General features: G+C 41.4%; 1 pseudogene; it reads right to left on the reverse strand.

Moving 5' to 3' along the window:
• Positions 1 to 805: 805 nt before the first annotated feature.
• Positions 806 to 1,842, reverse strand: LOC128746149 (uncharacterized; annotated as a pseudogene).
• Positions 1,843 to 17,228: the final 15,386 nt, after the last annotated feature.

Raw genomic sequence — 17,228 nt, forward strand, 5'->3', positions numbered from 1 at the left:
TGATATTCCAACATGGGCCGAAGATGATCCAAAACTGGAACACATACAAAAATTTGTAACATTGCAAGATGCGTGTAAAAAGAAGCTCTATTATGTGTCATCGGTTTCTCCCAGACTTCTGCGGAATTGGCGACATAAGACGATTAAAATTTTTGTTTACGTCTACTCCACAAATGTCGAAAATAACACACAGTATCAACAAATTTTAAAGAAATTAATTTTACCACAAAACCCGGATCGATCTGGTGCCAACAGTACTGTGGATGAATCTGTACTAGCCGCTGAGCTTCGCAGCAAACATCCTGACATCGAGGGGCATCATAGTTCATGGCTGCTTTGGGCCAACTTAATCAATTCTTCTCCGATACACGAACGAGATAAACTGAAGACATCCAAGGCACCACCGTTAGAACTGGCGAAATATTTTCGATGGACGGCTATATCTGAAGCAGCAAGATTGCAGTCGTTGCATAGAGGAATCGTGGTAGCGCAAACTGTGAATGATGGATGGACAAAGCAAATCGACGAAGTAAGGCAAGATATCGATCTAGCGTTAACCGTGCTTCAGAGAGTTGTCGACAAACTTAATGCAATGGAATCTCGAGCGAAGGGTGAATCTGAACTATTTGCAGCGATGTCATCGGCAACGCAGCCTGAAGAAAGTGATATTAGTCAGAAACTATCAGCGAAGGTAGTGGACTGTACGGACGTGGATCATCAATGAAACTTATTGATAAATAATGAAGTATACCTCAGAGAATAATGTTCTGTCTGATAAAAAATCACTTGATATATTTTTAATATGTTAATTTTTATTATCGATAATAAAATCCAAACTGTTTATATCTTGGTCAAGACCCTTTTCAGGTAAAAACGTTCCCCCTGCAAAATATCCGGAATGCTCAAATATGTTTGTACACAGATAAATTTTAAATCGATTAATCGATTCGCAAACTTCATGCAGGATTGAAGAATGTTCAGGTCTATTTCTAATGAGGTCTTTCTTTATTAACCCAAAGATTACTTCTATAGGGTTGAAGAATGGGCAGTACGCCGGAAGAAATATTGGGATAATGCCAATTGACCGTAGGTATCTTATCAAGTTAGGATCACAATGAATCCTTGCTCCATCCATTATCCAGATCGAATGGAATCCGGGATAGCGTTGAACTTGCTTATTGTGGAGAGCGAAGTCTCTGCAACATTCAAAAAACTTTGCTCTGGTGAATGTTCCTTGAGTCCAAAAGCTATCTAACATTCCACTCATACCCAGAAAACAGAGAAACGATACGCGAGGCTTGCGACAAAACTCACCACGATATACCCCTTCCGGCGTAGCATATCACGACTATCAAAGCTGACTTCATCTAAAAAAACCAGGTTATAAATATCCCACTTTATCGACATCATTTCCTTGACAAATCGAACGATCTCTTCGTCGCGAATTTGGATGGCGCGGCGTTCAATTGTCTTGCGCGTAAGTCCGAACTCATGCAATATGGCACAAATTGAAGATACACTAATAGAGGTGTGAAATTTTAGCTGGAATCGGAGCTTTGCTTCATCAAGGAACAACATAGGTTCTTTCATATATAATTGAATCAGCCAGCTGCGCATGTCAATAGTAAATTTTTTGTAAATTTGTTCGCGTTGCTTGCGATGAAACAATCCGTTTCTCTCGTATTTGGAAAACCAGGAACAAATCGTGGACAAGCATTTGCCGTAGATGATGGCGAGCTGTTTCTTAGAAATTCCTAGAAAATAATAACCATATAACGCATGATACACTGTATTGACGCTGGCATGTTGTCGGCGTACATTTTGAATAATAATATTGGACATTATTGGTTATATAAACGCGGATTATAATAAAAATAATAATTTGAAAACCAAATTACTTTAAACATTTGAATTTTCCGTCATCGAAAACAAATAACACATGTGTCAAAAGCATTGACAGTTAAGTCGGGAGTCAAGTTCGCGTCGCGAGTCTGACTCGCGAACTTCAATTTAGTGGTGGCGAGACAATACATGTTAGCTTAGATGACAGATCTGTGTGATGATGACATCGGGGGGCCCGATAATTATTGCCACCCGTGCGCGCTATTGCTGTTTGACTTTAAATTACTGTCTGATGAGTACATCGGTAGACAAAAGTGCTGGTAAGTTGGACAAAGCTGGGTCTAGTTTTCAGAAGGTCGCATAATCAACCCGTTTGTATGCATTCTGAAAACTAAAGCCAGAAAGTTGAAAACCGTAATAATCGACGTGCGACATTCGGTTTTCTTTTTGTTCTGTGTGTCGCAACTACGTCGCACGTGGTGCGCTGTGATCGCACATTGACGCACCATTCAGCGCGCCACGTGCGACGTAGTTTCGACACACAGAACTAGAATAAAACCGAATGTCACAAGTCGATTATTACGGTTTTCAACTGCAACAGCAATACAAACAGACTGAAGTGGAAATGCAAATACTACCGGAGGTAGTGTCCATATTTCCATGTTCGTGCGTTATTTTACCATTAGTTTTTGATTAAGTAACAGATGGTTTGAATATAATTGAAAGAAAATTCGATGGGGAAAGAGAAGAAAAAGATTTCCACGGTCGCTTTGAAGGCACAGTGTGTGCGTTTGTACGTAAAGGGAAAGAAAGAGCGCGCTGGCTGTTTTACAAATAGGGGGTGTGAAAAGAGGAAAAAATTGGTTTACGCTTCGAAAAACGAAAAAAGAAAAGAAAAAGGAACTAACCCGGGGTAGAGTATTGAGTTTAATTGAAAGTTAATTAAAGAATGATTATGTTATGAGTACGTTACAAGGAAGCGCTCGTTTTTTCGAATCGGTCGGTCCGACGTTCGGCTATGTAGGTCGTGAAGGTAACATATGTCATTAGTTATCGACATATGGAGCCGGGCATTCTTCTTTTCTTTTTGTGTGTTTTAGAAGAGCTTAATAATAGTTATATAGTCCATAGGTACAAACATTTATATATAGCGCAATACATACTAAAGGTGTTTCCGACATTTTATTTGCGGATGAACTCAGGAACGAAAATTAATGCTAACGTGAAATTTTTGTTTTATAAAACAGTAAGTTGGCAAATAAGAAAAAAATATTTTAAACACTTTTTTTTAAGTAACGCAACTTGTTCGGGTAGGGAAAGGTGAAATGCTACAAAATCGTTTATTATAAAGGTCATGTCTGACTATAGTCAGAGTTGGGCCACCATAATTTTGCAGAGTGCAGAAGGACAATATTCACTAGAATACTTTGGTTACGTGAAATATGACGAAATAAAGCTAAATGAATACTATGAAAACCTGGGTCGTTGTTGTTTTTTCATTATAGTAGTACCTATCGGAAAACGTGATCATGGGAATATTGATCTTGAGGCACCGGCCGTCTCACAATGCCGAAAAAATGTAGTCAGAAGACTCCGTTGTGCGCAACCAATCGAACGAAGGAGCAGGAGCTGGAGGATAGCTTCAACCTCGACAGCGATTCGCTGTATGGAGGATTTTCAATCTCGTCGCTGCTCCTGAGTTCACCAAATGGAAAAGTGGAGAGCCGTACGGTCAATCTTCCAGATCCGCCGATGCGGCAGACGACGATGCGGCACCAACGTCGTTTCGTGTTACGCTCAAGTGGCTCTCCAGTGCATAAAAAAAGCGTCACAAGCTGTGTTTCAGTAAAGAATATACACAGGAAGAGGCTAGAAAGGCGTTCTGTCGCCCTACAACCGCCACCTCTCGAGCAGAGCAAGCGGCAACTGTCGGCGGAAATTGTGTCACAAAACACGAGAGCAACAGGTCCAAGTGTCAAACGGCCATACCATGACGGACCTCCCGAGGCCTCTGGTGTTCAAGGAGTAGAGTGATGATCCTCTGCCTGCTCAAAATCAGAACGACGGCTTCTTTATACAAGCGTGGTGTGTATTACGGATTACCTACGAATGGCCGAAACACAAATGGCCAAATCACGAATAGCTGAAACACAAATGACCGAAACAACGAATGGCCGAACTTCATATTTGGCCGAAAATATTGACGGCCTTTAATCTGCGCAAACGTTGGGTACACGCTGTCCTTACTCGCCGCCGCTCGTTCGGGCTTAATTAAGGGATAATCCCTACTAGTCAGTAAACCTAGAAAAATGCACGCACCGGGGCACAGTGGCGCTCCTCCATACAAAGCTTGGCCAAAAGCCAAAAGTTACTTCAAATCGGCTGAAAACAACATCTTTCACTAATTTTGGGTCAGTGATTTCAAATTTGGGATCAAAATCGAAAAAATAAGTGCTCATTAGTGTGGTTCACAAAATTTAAAAAAATATGTTTCTCTTTTAACTAATTTTATTTTTGTTTGTTGTTTTTTTAGGATGGCAAATTTTGTATTTGCCTTTGAAAATATAAAAACTAACTTGTATCGTGATGCATTAGGGTGGTTCACAAACCATAAAAAAAACTTTATTCCAAAAAAAAGAAAACTAGCAAATTATAAGCCACTAATGGCAATAAATGGAAACTTTTAGGAAATGGAATTTGTTTGTCAAATTGTTTTAGTTGATTCTGCTAAAAATAATTTATTGAGGCTGAACGAAATTTAAAAATGTTTATTTTTAATCTCAATAAAGGCTTTTCTAGTAAATTTAGCAAGCGCCTAAGGAAATTGTTATAGTGAACGTATTGATTTCAAATCACTTTAAATGCCTCTGTGATACTACCATTACGTTTTAATTTATTCTTGAAGTATCTCTAGAACCTTTGCAAGGGTGGGCCTACTAGGCAGATTCTGCTTTTAATGACGTTTCTGTGAAAACTTGTACGCGCTTCATTAGGCTGTTTATACGATTCCAAATTTGTTCAGAGATATACGATAATTTTCGTACATAAATAGACGAGTTAGTATTGGCTGTGCAGTTATGAACTTTTAAAGAAAGAAAATTTGGTAAAAATGATGATTTTTGGAACCACCCTAACTCAGACAGAGGCACCCCAAGCATCAAATAAACAGGTAGGGGTCTTAAATTCTCCGAAAAGGAACAACTATAAAAAATTTGAACAAACCCAGAGCATTTATAAATAGGATGTATATATGAATACACAAAATAATCGGTAAATCGAAGAAGTTAAATGATGAATAACACTAACCTTTTCGATTTTTTGTTGAAAAGATAATTTTTATAGTGCGAGAAAATCACGCCTTCATATAACACGAAGAAATCACTTCCGATATACCTTTCAAAAAATCGATATATCTCCCTTAGCGCAGCAAAACGCAGAAAGCCACCCAGTTTTTCGAAGAGTAGAGAAAATTTCATATAAGATGCATTTAACATGGTCGTTTTCTGACGTTTCCCACCATACTTTCTTGATCGCTGAACATTGATGTTGAGTTTCCCATACAATTTGTATGGAAGAACGAAATATCAATCTTCAACATGATCAACTTCAGACATTTGTCAAAAATTCATTTTAACTTCAAACTGGCTAAAATTTTCAGGTCAACTTCCAAAACTATTCCAGAATATGAAAAAAATATAATAATGGCCAGAACTGGAAATTGGATTTTTGACTTTTGGTCAGCTTTGCGCCATAGTGCGGGGGGCTGCCCCCCGCAGTGGCCGGCGCTTCAGACGGCGGGTCACCGGCGCACTCGCGGCCCGCGGCCGTCTCGCCCTGAATCATCTAGGACACATTTGCTACTGACACGGTAAATAGGTCTCACATTTGCGCTTAGGGGAAGAAAGAACTTTCAATCATCTATACCCTATAGTAAATATTTGTGTTGCTTATTTTGTTTTTTGTTTGATTAAAGTTAGTAGTTAACTGCTTGCCAATTCATGTTTTTATTGAATAGTTATTTAGGCATTCCGAAAAAAAAATCGTGATTCGGCCATTCGTGATTCGGCTTTCTGTGACTGTTGTTGAAATTCGGCCAATTGGATTTCGGCCATTCGTGATTCGGCCATTTGTGTTTCGGCCATTCGGTACCAGCCCTGTATTACGTCGTAGGGGACGTAGGGTCGATAGGCAATATTGTCGAGCTGGCGTTGGAGATAGCCCATTTGTCTGCCAAGCAGAGCTTCAGAGCAGAGCAGAAATGCTGAACTATATGTTCGGCAAGGCTTGCAATGTTCGCATCTCAGCTGGGTGGTATTGCTAGAGTCAGTAGGATCGTTACACCAACCTCGTAATTGTCCTGTACTTTAATAATCGGCTGTTAAGTCTGTCGATAAAGAAGGGTATTAACTAAAGACAGTTATACAACAGTTGAACTGGATGTTGCTGCCAATGACCTACAAAGTAGGATCATCAATGCTTTTACCATGAACTGTCCGTTAATCACATGGAAAGTCTGCCATGTTCGATCTTCGTCAGGAAGCTAGGCGTTTATTCAATAGAGCTCAGATCACGTCCAATTGGGACGCTTATAGGGCATATCTCATCAAATATAATGCATAGCTCCCAAGTAACTATAAGCATTAATCCAAAACCGTATATTGGAAATAATTCTGCATCCCAAGTGCCAAACTTTTGTATATTAGCAATCTTAATGCTTATAAAACGTATATTAACATTGTTGATGCATAGAAGCATTAACGTAAATCAGCATTAAAGAAAGCAATATATGCGCATATAACGTAACAATATAATGCATTTAGTCAATTGCATTAAAACGAGCGGTAAGTGTTGATAAATGGCTTGTACTTAACTTCTTATTTTGCTATTCTGCGGCCACTATTCGTGCCCTCTTCCACCTAATGGATGCCGTCGTTTTCTATCCTATTGGTAATGCAGGACAAGTAGCTATGATAGAGGGAATATCAACAAGATTTAAATACGGCTAATTTCAACTCACTCAATCACGTCCGCTATGGTTTAGGTAGCAAAGGTGCAAGGAAACGAATCAGGTTGCATGACTAACTCCCCGGTTCGAGCCCAAGTCTAGGTGGTAACATTATCCAGCATTTCAAAAAATGATTCTGTTTAGCATGCTCCCCTTGAGATGCTGCAAAAAAAAATCGCTTGCTTTTTTAGTTTTTTAAATCCCAACCGAATCTATTTTTATTTTCCATAACAAGCAAACGATATGCCGTCGATACTTTCTCGATACGTCGACAATGTAGACAAAGTGACGTTTCGATTAAGCCTCAAAGAAACACTAATAATGTTTATTGAATGCTTGTGGTGTAGCATTTTAATAACCCGCTATTTCGCCTTTTTAGCATTATGTGAGTTCTACAGAAATATATAAAGAAAAGTAAGCTTTCAATCATAGTTCTGTATGCTTATACTATGTTGTCAAAGGACAAGTGTTTAGTGCTTACTGGTTACTTGGGCTTCGCAAGGTCAAAAGGAAGTCAAGTCAAGTTTGACGAGAGCAGCCAGACTCTGCCTGAAGCGACTCCAAAAAGCGTTAGCCAAGGACCATACCAATGAATGACCTAGGATATTTGAAAAAAAAAAAAAAAAAAAAAAAAAGAAAAAGAGGATGGTAGTCTCACTGTTATTCCTATGGAAACGTTGGAAGTTCTTACGATCATATATTTCCTCGGCTCGACAGTAACCACTGGATGCGTCGTCGGCAAGATGAGTCATTACGCTATGCGTTAAACCAGTCGGTTCTACTTGCATGAAGACTATTTACGGAGGCTTTAATCAACTGGGCACTCAGTTATTTTGAGCCAATGACGTCTGCAGGTCCGGATGACATCCTTTTCATCTTCTTACAAAAGGCGGACCTCTTTCGTGCCAGCTTTACATAGTTTGGGAGTGCTGTACAACTTTAAGAAAACTATCCTACCAGAACAAAGTTTCATTATTCTGGGTGCCTGGAGGCTGCCGAATCGAGGGTAATGAGTTTGCTGACAGCCTAGCAAGAAATGGATCAGCCCTGAACCGATTCTTCTAGAGGACTCCATATCATCCGGGAGATACGACTGAACATTCAGCCTTTAGCAACGGTAGGAGCTGCTGATGAAAAACTGATGAACGGGTGACTGATACGCTAGAGCAGAGAGAGATACCGAGATGCTAAAGGGTGTCCCACATTAAATTGCATTACAGAAAGAGCACTGTAGAAATACCCATTGACTATTTTCTGTTTGAAAATTTGAATAGATGTAGTTTAGAGTGTCTTGTTTACAGTGTATTTTTATCGCTGCCCTTTTTTCGAAAATTGGAAAAAATCGCGTCACCCGAAAAGCAACGTCTCGAATTGATTTTGCACAAGCACCTAGAAAATTCTCAACTCTCTCATCAAGACATCGGAAAACAACTCGGAATCGTGCAATCAACGATGAGTCGTGTGATTAAACGTTACTACGAAATTCTGAGCATCGAACGGAAGGAGAAATGCGCTCAGAATGAATATTCTATTAGTGATCAGGATCACAAGTGCGTCGTGGAAGGGTTTGAGGAGAATCCCAATGCTTCGGCCAGGGATGTGACCAAAAAGTTGAATCTGTCCAAGTCTGTCATTTAGAGAGACAAGGAACGGGAGGGACTGCATACGTACAAAGTGCAGAAGGCCCCAAATAATGACGAACGGCGAAATACGGTGGGAAAGTCACCCACGAGCCCGGAAACTACACTCAGATGCTGACGAAGCCGCATTGTCTCATCATAGATGATCAAGGCGGACTTCCTGCAGCTTTCGGGGATACTGTTCTTCACCGCCCAGCACAAGTTTGATGTTCCGGAGGAAATATAGAAGTAGAAACTTTCAAAGTTTGCCAAGAAATACATGATTTGGCAAGCACTTTGCTCATGTGGCAAACAGAGTGCGCCGTTGGTGACTACCGGGACTGTAAACGGGCAGACCTACCTCAAGGAGTGTCTACAGAAGCGTCTGCTTCCTCTGTTGCAGCAACACGAGGGCCCTTCGATCTTCTGGCATGATCTAGCTTCGTGCCACTATTCAAAGGATGTCCTGGAGTAGTACGAAACCAATGGGGTTACTTTCATACCCAAGGACATGAACCCCCCCAACGCACCGGAACTATGGCCCATCAAAAAATACTGGGCTATTATGAAGCAAGCACTACAGAAGCATCCCAAGGAAGTCAAATCTGAGGAAGACATGAAGAAAAAGTTGTATTTCGTACAGAAGAAGCTGCAGTCAGATGTTGTACAGAACCTTATGAGTGGAGTTAGGCGTAAGGTGTGAACATACGGTTATGATATTGAAGTTGAATGAAATAAATATGATAAAAACTTACTAATGAGTTATATTTTATTGTCTGAAAGTTTGAAAAAGATCAGTCGATTAGGTAATTTTCTACAATGTTTTTTCCGTGGTGCAATTTTATGTGGTCACCATGTCGCAACCCCACCGGTCACTGCCCGCGCAAACATCATCTCATGAAGATAGGCAAGCTAAGTGTGGGATCTCGGAACACCTATTCTTCGAATGCCGAGTTTTGATACAACGCAAACTGCGAATCCACGAAAAGGGAATCCTAGAACGTTCCGACATCTGGAAAGACAATCACATTGAAGTACCGTAAAACGGGGTAACATTGCATTGATCATCGGAGTAACATTCAGAAAGACCAGCCGAATCCATTTTAAATTGCAACATTGTCTAATCGACCATTTGGACGGAACAAAGACCGATCACAAATGCCGGGACACACTGCCAATAAGTCACGGGAACGCCGTTGCGAGATAAGAAGGAACGGCACTCGATAGAGAGAGAAGCTGCCACGATGATGATATCACGATGCCAAGATGACCTGATGACCTACAAGAATCTTCGCTTGACCGACACGCTCAAAATTGCCACCAATCTCCAAACGCCTCTGAGTTATGTTCGAGAGTACGTATGAACACCACAATCGCGGTGACCTGGACCGGACGGTGACCGGAGGTTGCTGATATCGGAGAACCTACTGAGATTGGATTGCCCCCCCAGTTGGCCTCGAGGTATGATGCTGGCCTAATAAGCCACCAATCGTCGTATGTTCGAATCTTGACTGGGAGAGGCTATTACAGTTAATAGGATAGTATCAACTGGCCCTGCAATTGTCCTGTACTCTAGCAGCAGGCTGCGAAGTCTGTCGTATAAAAACAGAAGGTCAAGTTTCGATAACGGAATGCAGCACCTAGGCTTGCAGATTCCTCTGAAACAAATAGTTTTTATGGTCGTATTGGATTTTATTGAACTGAATAAAAACTTCTGGCTGTTTGCAACATTTATGTAGTCTGATTAGAGCAAAATGTTGCTTAGAAAGTTCTTGATCGTTCGCTATCATTAACGCATTTTGTAAAATTTTGCGACTTGGTCCGGTCTGATTTAACACCGACCATATGATATCGCGACAAGCAATCGAGTTAAGCAGGCGAGTCGAGCAGTCGAATCAAGCAATCGAGTCTGTAAGTATGAGAAAGCTCACACTGCCCTGCTGGCTCACTCTATCTTCTCAGGGTCGTAGCGTGTTCGGGGGACTCAGCACATTGGACTACTTACCGTCTCAATCAAACAAAGCGGAACAACGAACGAAGGTTCAGAGGAAAAGGGATCGGCTCTTTAAACTTAAAATCTAGAACTCCATTTTACTTATTTATTAATTCGAGTTTAGAGTTGAAAATCACGTTGCGGTACGGGTCACGACGCGTTGGGGCCCATCGGCGACATGCAGGAAAACGGATGAAAGAGAGAGGGTACATACCTCGACCGCTTCACGGTCGATTTTCGAGATGCTGGCACGATGACGTACTAGATCGAGGTTAAGGTTGACAGGAACTGTGCTTCCGGTGACTTCCGGGAATCAGGATGAGTAGCGTTGCACTTCGTTTTCCACCCTTCAGGAACACTAACGTTGCCTTAAGCTGTTTGCCGTCCAGAATGGCAACGGGGTCACACGTGGTTCCACGTAACACCTGCTATACGATGGCTGAATCCGTAGTTGAAATGGGTATGGGTCACTACGTCCGACTGCTTCTGGCCGCTGTCTGTCACATCCAATACGTTGGTACACGGACAGCCACACTGTCTTAGCCGAATGAATATGAATCCAGCTCTTCGGTTTTAAGAAAGACTACGCTTCGAATGACTAGGTAGTTTTGCACAGCTTTAAATTTTTAGCTTTCTGGCGTTGGGTATAGTTCACCGTATAGTTCGAGCTCGACTGTCTCCTCCTTTTGGGCCTTTCAACCTTTGACCTATATCTCCCTCTCGTCGACTATCTCTCTCCTCCCTTCTCTCTATCCGGACACAGTGGGTTCGCTATCGAATTTCCCTTCGTTTGCGGATAGGCGAACCGGTTGAGAGTTCCCAGGGTTGTGCCGTGATCAATGGGTTAGTTTATTGGTTGGAAATTTTAGTGCGGACTATTTTGCCGTCTTTTGCCGTTGCGGTTTTTCCGGTACATGCCTTTAATTAAATTTGTGACCGTTTACAAGTTTTGGCTGCCCTCTGGGAAATAAATAACGGCTCCTTGTGAAGCACGTCCAACGCCCCAACGTCTGGTCTGCACGTTCCGGGGTGTGCTCAGAAGGCCTCTTTTGTTATCCCAGATTATCATGCGGCAGGGATCCCACGGACTTGTAAGCGGCCACAATACAATATTCATTTTTTCGCAATTTGTCGTTGCTTAATTATAGGGTTTTCTTTTATGTTAGTGTGTTAGTAAGGACTTAAACCTAGGTTAAACAAAAATAACAAATTTTAATAAGCAAAAGAAATTAACAAACTAAAGACAATAATTCAGAGCCAATCAAAACAAAACAAAATAATTACAAACTTAAAACTAAAACGCTAAACTGAACCAACTACTTCATTGTGACGATCAATTTAAAAGTGATCGGTAACAATCTTCCCCAGGCCGGGATAGAAAAATTATGCAAATAATTTTTCGTATAAGTCTGTATTATTTTTACAAAAATACTTCATTTTGACTCGTTGACGTGACACGACTGGATCATTAATATTTACTACCACCTGTTGCAAACTTCATAACTCATTTTCTATCCATGAATTGTCCTACCTTCGCGTGCGTTACACCTTAATATTTACTTATTTTCGAAACATTTATCTTCTTATCATTCTTTCTTCTTTATCTCTGATGGGAAAATATTTTATTTTACTCCCATATTCCTTTCTTTTTACTCCTTTGCATTACGCTAAGGAAACCTAAACTTAATTCATTCTTTCATTCATTCTTTTTTCACTCTTCGTTCAATTCATCTCTTTCATACATTTCATTCAATGGCCGTCTTTCGTATTTATTCATTCTTCCTTCTCATTCATTCTCTTTCAATCTTTCATTATTCCTAATGGTCTTTCTATTTCCTAACTGGTGGACAATATTTAATTTCTGTCACTCCAGGTATTTACCATTGGTCAAGGCTTTTCCTTCCGCCTTGTTATTTGCTTGATCAATAGAGTAGATCTAGTCACTCCAGAAGCTCCTTTCGGGGTCATAAGGCATCAACGTCGATTCAACAACTCCGCGCTATTTTGAGGATTACTTTCTTGTACTGAAAGTCCTGGTACTGACCTTCATCGTCGCAAGACTCTGGTCTCCAGCGAAAGTATTCTTCTTGAGCGATCTAGGTCACCCATCAATTCAAGACATTAAATTTAATCGAAATTATTTTACTTCGACCGATTAGAACCCTTGATTCAAACGGTGAGTAATAAAAGTTTACGTGCCCCTCGAATTTCGAACTTAATGTCGAAATTCGAAACGGTTATTTCTAGCATTGATCCGACAGCTGTCAATTATTTCGGAATCTTATCAATCGAAATCTTATTGCTTTTTACGCTCGGTGACTCGTGCACCATATTTTCCTGAATTATAGGATTATTAGTTGCTTTTAAATCTTTTAAATACTCAATTTTAATTAGCAACTTGTGTCAACATTGGGCAGGCTGTTTCACGGACAGTTTCTGTGGTGTAAAAGGTCCAACAGGTGGCGGAGTCATAAATTTCGCATTCTATTTCTTCCCCGCTGGCAGATGCAGGGGATAGCTACGATAATTTCTAACCCGATTCTTGTTTTTTTCCAGTCGGTCTATCATCGGACTAGATATTTTATATTCGACGACCTGAAGTGAAGTATGTTCAAAATTTGGCATAACAATTTTTTTCTACAACAATGCAAACATCAGCTGGGATGGGCTATGAGCCACTCTTCCAGGTTCTACACCCGTACATTTTGGCAGTGAATTCTACCATCTCTTGCTACTTGAGGACAATAGTTTCGATACCTAATTCTAGCTAGCGTTTTTCTAAACTAGCGGATGGATTTGTTGTGGAATTCGTACAAAATTTATTCACGTTCTTCAGAGAAAACTATCAGCTTGCATTCAATTCATTCACCTGGTGATTTGGAACAGATGTAAACATGTATAGGGCGCCATCGAATGGTTGATAGTTCATCAATTTTCTCAGGATCTCACTATAGGAGAATCTTAGCTCTAATCTATACTAAAGCGGTTTAATTTTACAGTGATCTAAACGTTGAAACAGACTTTTGCGATTACTACCCGAATCTAGTAACCTTTTTTACAAAATTATATACTTGCACCCAAGCATATGGTCGATTATTGTTGCAGTCAGGAAAAAGATTGATAATAGTCAAGTCGATTGATCGGAATACATTTCCGAATCCACTAGACTGAATTCTAGTATCTCTAGATGATTTCGTGGACATTTCACGCAGGTTTTCTGATGACCGGCGATTCTCGTTCATCATTTTCTAGTTTTTCGAAAGTAAGGATAGTTGTGGGAATCAAATTCTTTTAAGTCACACGCAGCAAATTGGGCCTTTAAGTGTTCGGCATTGTTCCACCTGGTGGTTAGGTGAGCGACAGACGACGGTAGTAGATGGATTCAAAGCAGTGAAATGAAAATCGATTTTCCCCTGCGATACTGATAACGTTCGATGACCCGTCATTCCCATCGGTCGCGATTTAAATTCAGATAGTTGAATAGCAGAGGTTGGTTGGGCTCTCCCTTGATTTCCCAGCGTGATGGTAGGAAATACCGGTCTGAAATCCGATTGTGTTAACCCACTACATCCTTGATTGTGGTTATTCATTGATTGCCAAGGAAGTGACAAGGAAACGGGGATTTGTTGGACGAAATTTATCTGTCCAGTAACCGTATTCGGTCGGTAGAAATACTATATTCGCTGATCATTACTGAAGGTAGTTTGAGTCGGCGCTGGGATCTATGGTTTTCCGAAGTTGTGTTTGCTCCCATCGGGGAGTCTGTAGTGGCCAGCCTATCCAAGGATTAACTACGGTGGATTTAGTCATTAGCAGATTGTAGCTAGCACAGTTGGCTCTCGGTGTGCTTTTCCTTGGCTGAACTGTGGGAGTGGTAATCGGTCACTGTAATTATAATTCAAGATCTAAATCATCTGCATCAAGAAAATCTACGCGCATTTCAAAGTATTGGTTCCTAATATTCTCCATTGTATAATTATTTTCTATAGCCGTAGCCATTCTTTTGTTAAGAATTCTTTTGTTCTCCAACTTTCACGTGTTCAACTAATTCAGAAAAGAATGGTAAGAATTGCTGCAAATTCTGTGCTGCATAAACCTATAATTATCGCGTTTTTCGAGCTAGCATTACAATTCACGGATTCACTTTGATCATGCGTCGTTTGCAACAGATATCTGTCATCGCGTTTTCACTTGATTCTAACAATCGGTCACGTGCAAGACCTTCAAAGGACGTATTCATGCAAAGAACAATCGAGACAAGTACCGACCTGTACTCGAGTCTCCCCGAAACACGGTAAAAATATTCAAATCAAGGATTTGGATATTTTTATTTTACGCGGATCGCCAATTGTAAGTATGAGAAAGCTCACACTGCCCTGCTGGCTCACTCTATCTTCTCAGGGTCGTAGCGTGTTCGGGGGACTCAGCACATTGGACTACTTACCGTCTCAATCAAACAAAGCGGAACAACGAACGAAGGTTCAGAGGAAAAGGGATCGGCTCTTTAAACTTAAAATCTAGAACTCCATTTTACTTATTTATTAATTCGAGTTTAGAGTTGAAAATCACGTTGCGGTACGGGTCACGACGCGTTGGGGCCCATCGGCGACATGCAGGAAAACGGATGAAAGAGAGAGGGTACATACCTCGACCGCTTCACGGTCGATTTTCGAGATGCTGGCACGATGACGTACTAGATCGAGGTTAAGGTTGACAGGAACTGTGCTTCCGGTGACTTCCGGGAATCAGGATGAGTAGCGTTGCACTTCGTTTTCCACCCTTCAGGAACACTAACGTTGCCTTAAGCTGTTTGCCGTCCAGAATGGCAACGGGGTCACACGTGGTTCCACGTAACACCTGCTATACGATGGCTGAATCCGTAGTTGAAATGGGTATGGGTCACTACGTCCGACTGCTTCTGGCCGCTGTCTGTCACATCCAATACGTTGGTACACGGACAGCCACACTGTCTTAGCCGAATGAATATGAATCCAGCTCTTCGGTTTTAAGAAAGACTACGCTTCGAATGACTAGGTAGTTTTGCACAGCTTTAAATTTTTAGCTTTCTGGCGTTGGGTATAGTTCACCGTATAGTTCGAGCTCGACTGTCTCCTCCTTTTGGGCCTTTCAACCTTTGACCTATATCTCCCTCTCGTCGACTATCTCTCTCCTCCCTTCTCTCTATCCGGACACAGTGGGTTCGCTATCGAATTTCCCTTCGTTTGCGGATAGGCGAACCGGTTGAGAGTTCCCAGGGTTGTGCCGTGATCAATGGGTTAGTTTATTGGTTGGAAATTTTAGTGCGGACTATTTTGCCGTCTTTTGCCGTTGCGGTTTTTCCGGTACATGCCTTTAATTAAATTTGTGACCGTTTACAAGTTTTGGCTGCCCTCTGGGAAATAAATAACGGCTCCTTGTGAAGCACGTCCAACGCCCCAACGTCTGGTCTGCACGTTCCGGGGTGTGCTCAGAAGGCCCCTTTTGTTATCCCAGATTATCATGCGGCAGGGATCCCACGGACTTGTAAGCGGCCACAATACAATATTCATTTTTTCGCAATTTGTCGTTGCTTAATTATAGGGTTTTCTTTTATGTTAGTGTGTTAGTAAGGACTTAAACCTAGGTTAAACAAAAATAACAAATTTTAATAAGCAAAAGAAATTAACAAACTAAAGACAATAATTCAGAGCCAATCAAAACAAAACAAAATAATTACAAACTTAAAACTAAAACGCTAAACTGAACCAACTACTTCATTGTGACGATCAATTTAAAAGTGATCGGTAACAAGTCAAGCAGTTGGGTCGAGCGGTCGAGTCGAACAGTTAAATCGAGCAGTCTAGTCGAGCAATCTTGTCGAGCAGTTAAATCAAGCTGTTTAGTCAAGCAGTCCGGTCGAGCAGTTAAGTTGAGTAGTCCAGTCGAGCAGTTTAATCGAGCAGTTGAATCTAGTAGTCCAGTCGAGCACTTGAGTCGAGTGGTCGAATCGAATGGTTTAGTCAAGCAGTCGGGTCAAGCGGTTAAGTCGAGCAGTTCATTCGAGCAGTCGAGTCGAGCATTTGAGCAGCTGAGTCGAGCATTTGAGCAGCTGAGTCGAGCAGTCGAGTCGAGTAGTCCAGTCGAGTAGTCATGTTGAGCAGTTGAATCGAGCAGTTACGTCGAGCTGTCGAATCAAACAGAAGTCAAGCAGTTGAATCGAGAGGTGAAATCGAGAAGTCTAGTTGAGCAGTTAAATCAAGCTGTTCATTCAAGCAGTCCAGCCGAGCAGCTGAGTCGAGCAGTCGAGTTGGGCAGTCGACTCGAGCAGTTTAATCTAGCAGTTAAGTTGAGTAGTCCAGTCGAGCAGTTGAATCGAATAGTGTAGTCGAGCAGTCGGCTCAAGCAGTTCAGTCGAGCAGTTAAGTTGAACAGTTGAGTCGAGCAGTTTAGTCGAGTAGTCCAGTTGAGCAGTTGAATCGAGCTGTCGAACCAAACAGTTAAGTCAAGCAGTTGAGTCGAGCTGTCGGGTTGAGTGGTTAAATCGAGTAGTCTAGTCGAGTTGTTGAATCAAGCTGTCAGTTGAGTCGAGCAATGAAATCGAGTAATGTAGTCGAGCAGTTGAATCGAGTAATCGGGTTGAGCAGTTGAGTCGAGCAACCGATTCGAATAGTCCAATCGAGTAGTTGAGTCGAGCAGTTTATTTGAGCAGTCGAGTCGAGCAGTTGAGTCGAGTAGTCCAGTCGAGCAGTGGAATCAAGCAGTTATATTGAGCAGTTGAGTCGAGCGTCGA

This window comes from Sabethes cyaneus, chromosome 1 (assembly GCF_943734655.1).
Source record: "Sabethes cyaneus chromosome 1, idSabCyanKW18_F2, whole genome shotgun sequence".
Taxonomy (NCBI): domain Eukaryota; kingdom Metazoa; phylum Arthropoda; class Insecta; order Diptera; family Culicidae; genus Sabethes; species Sabethes cyaneus.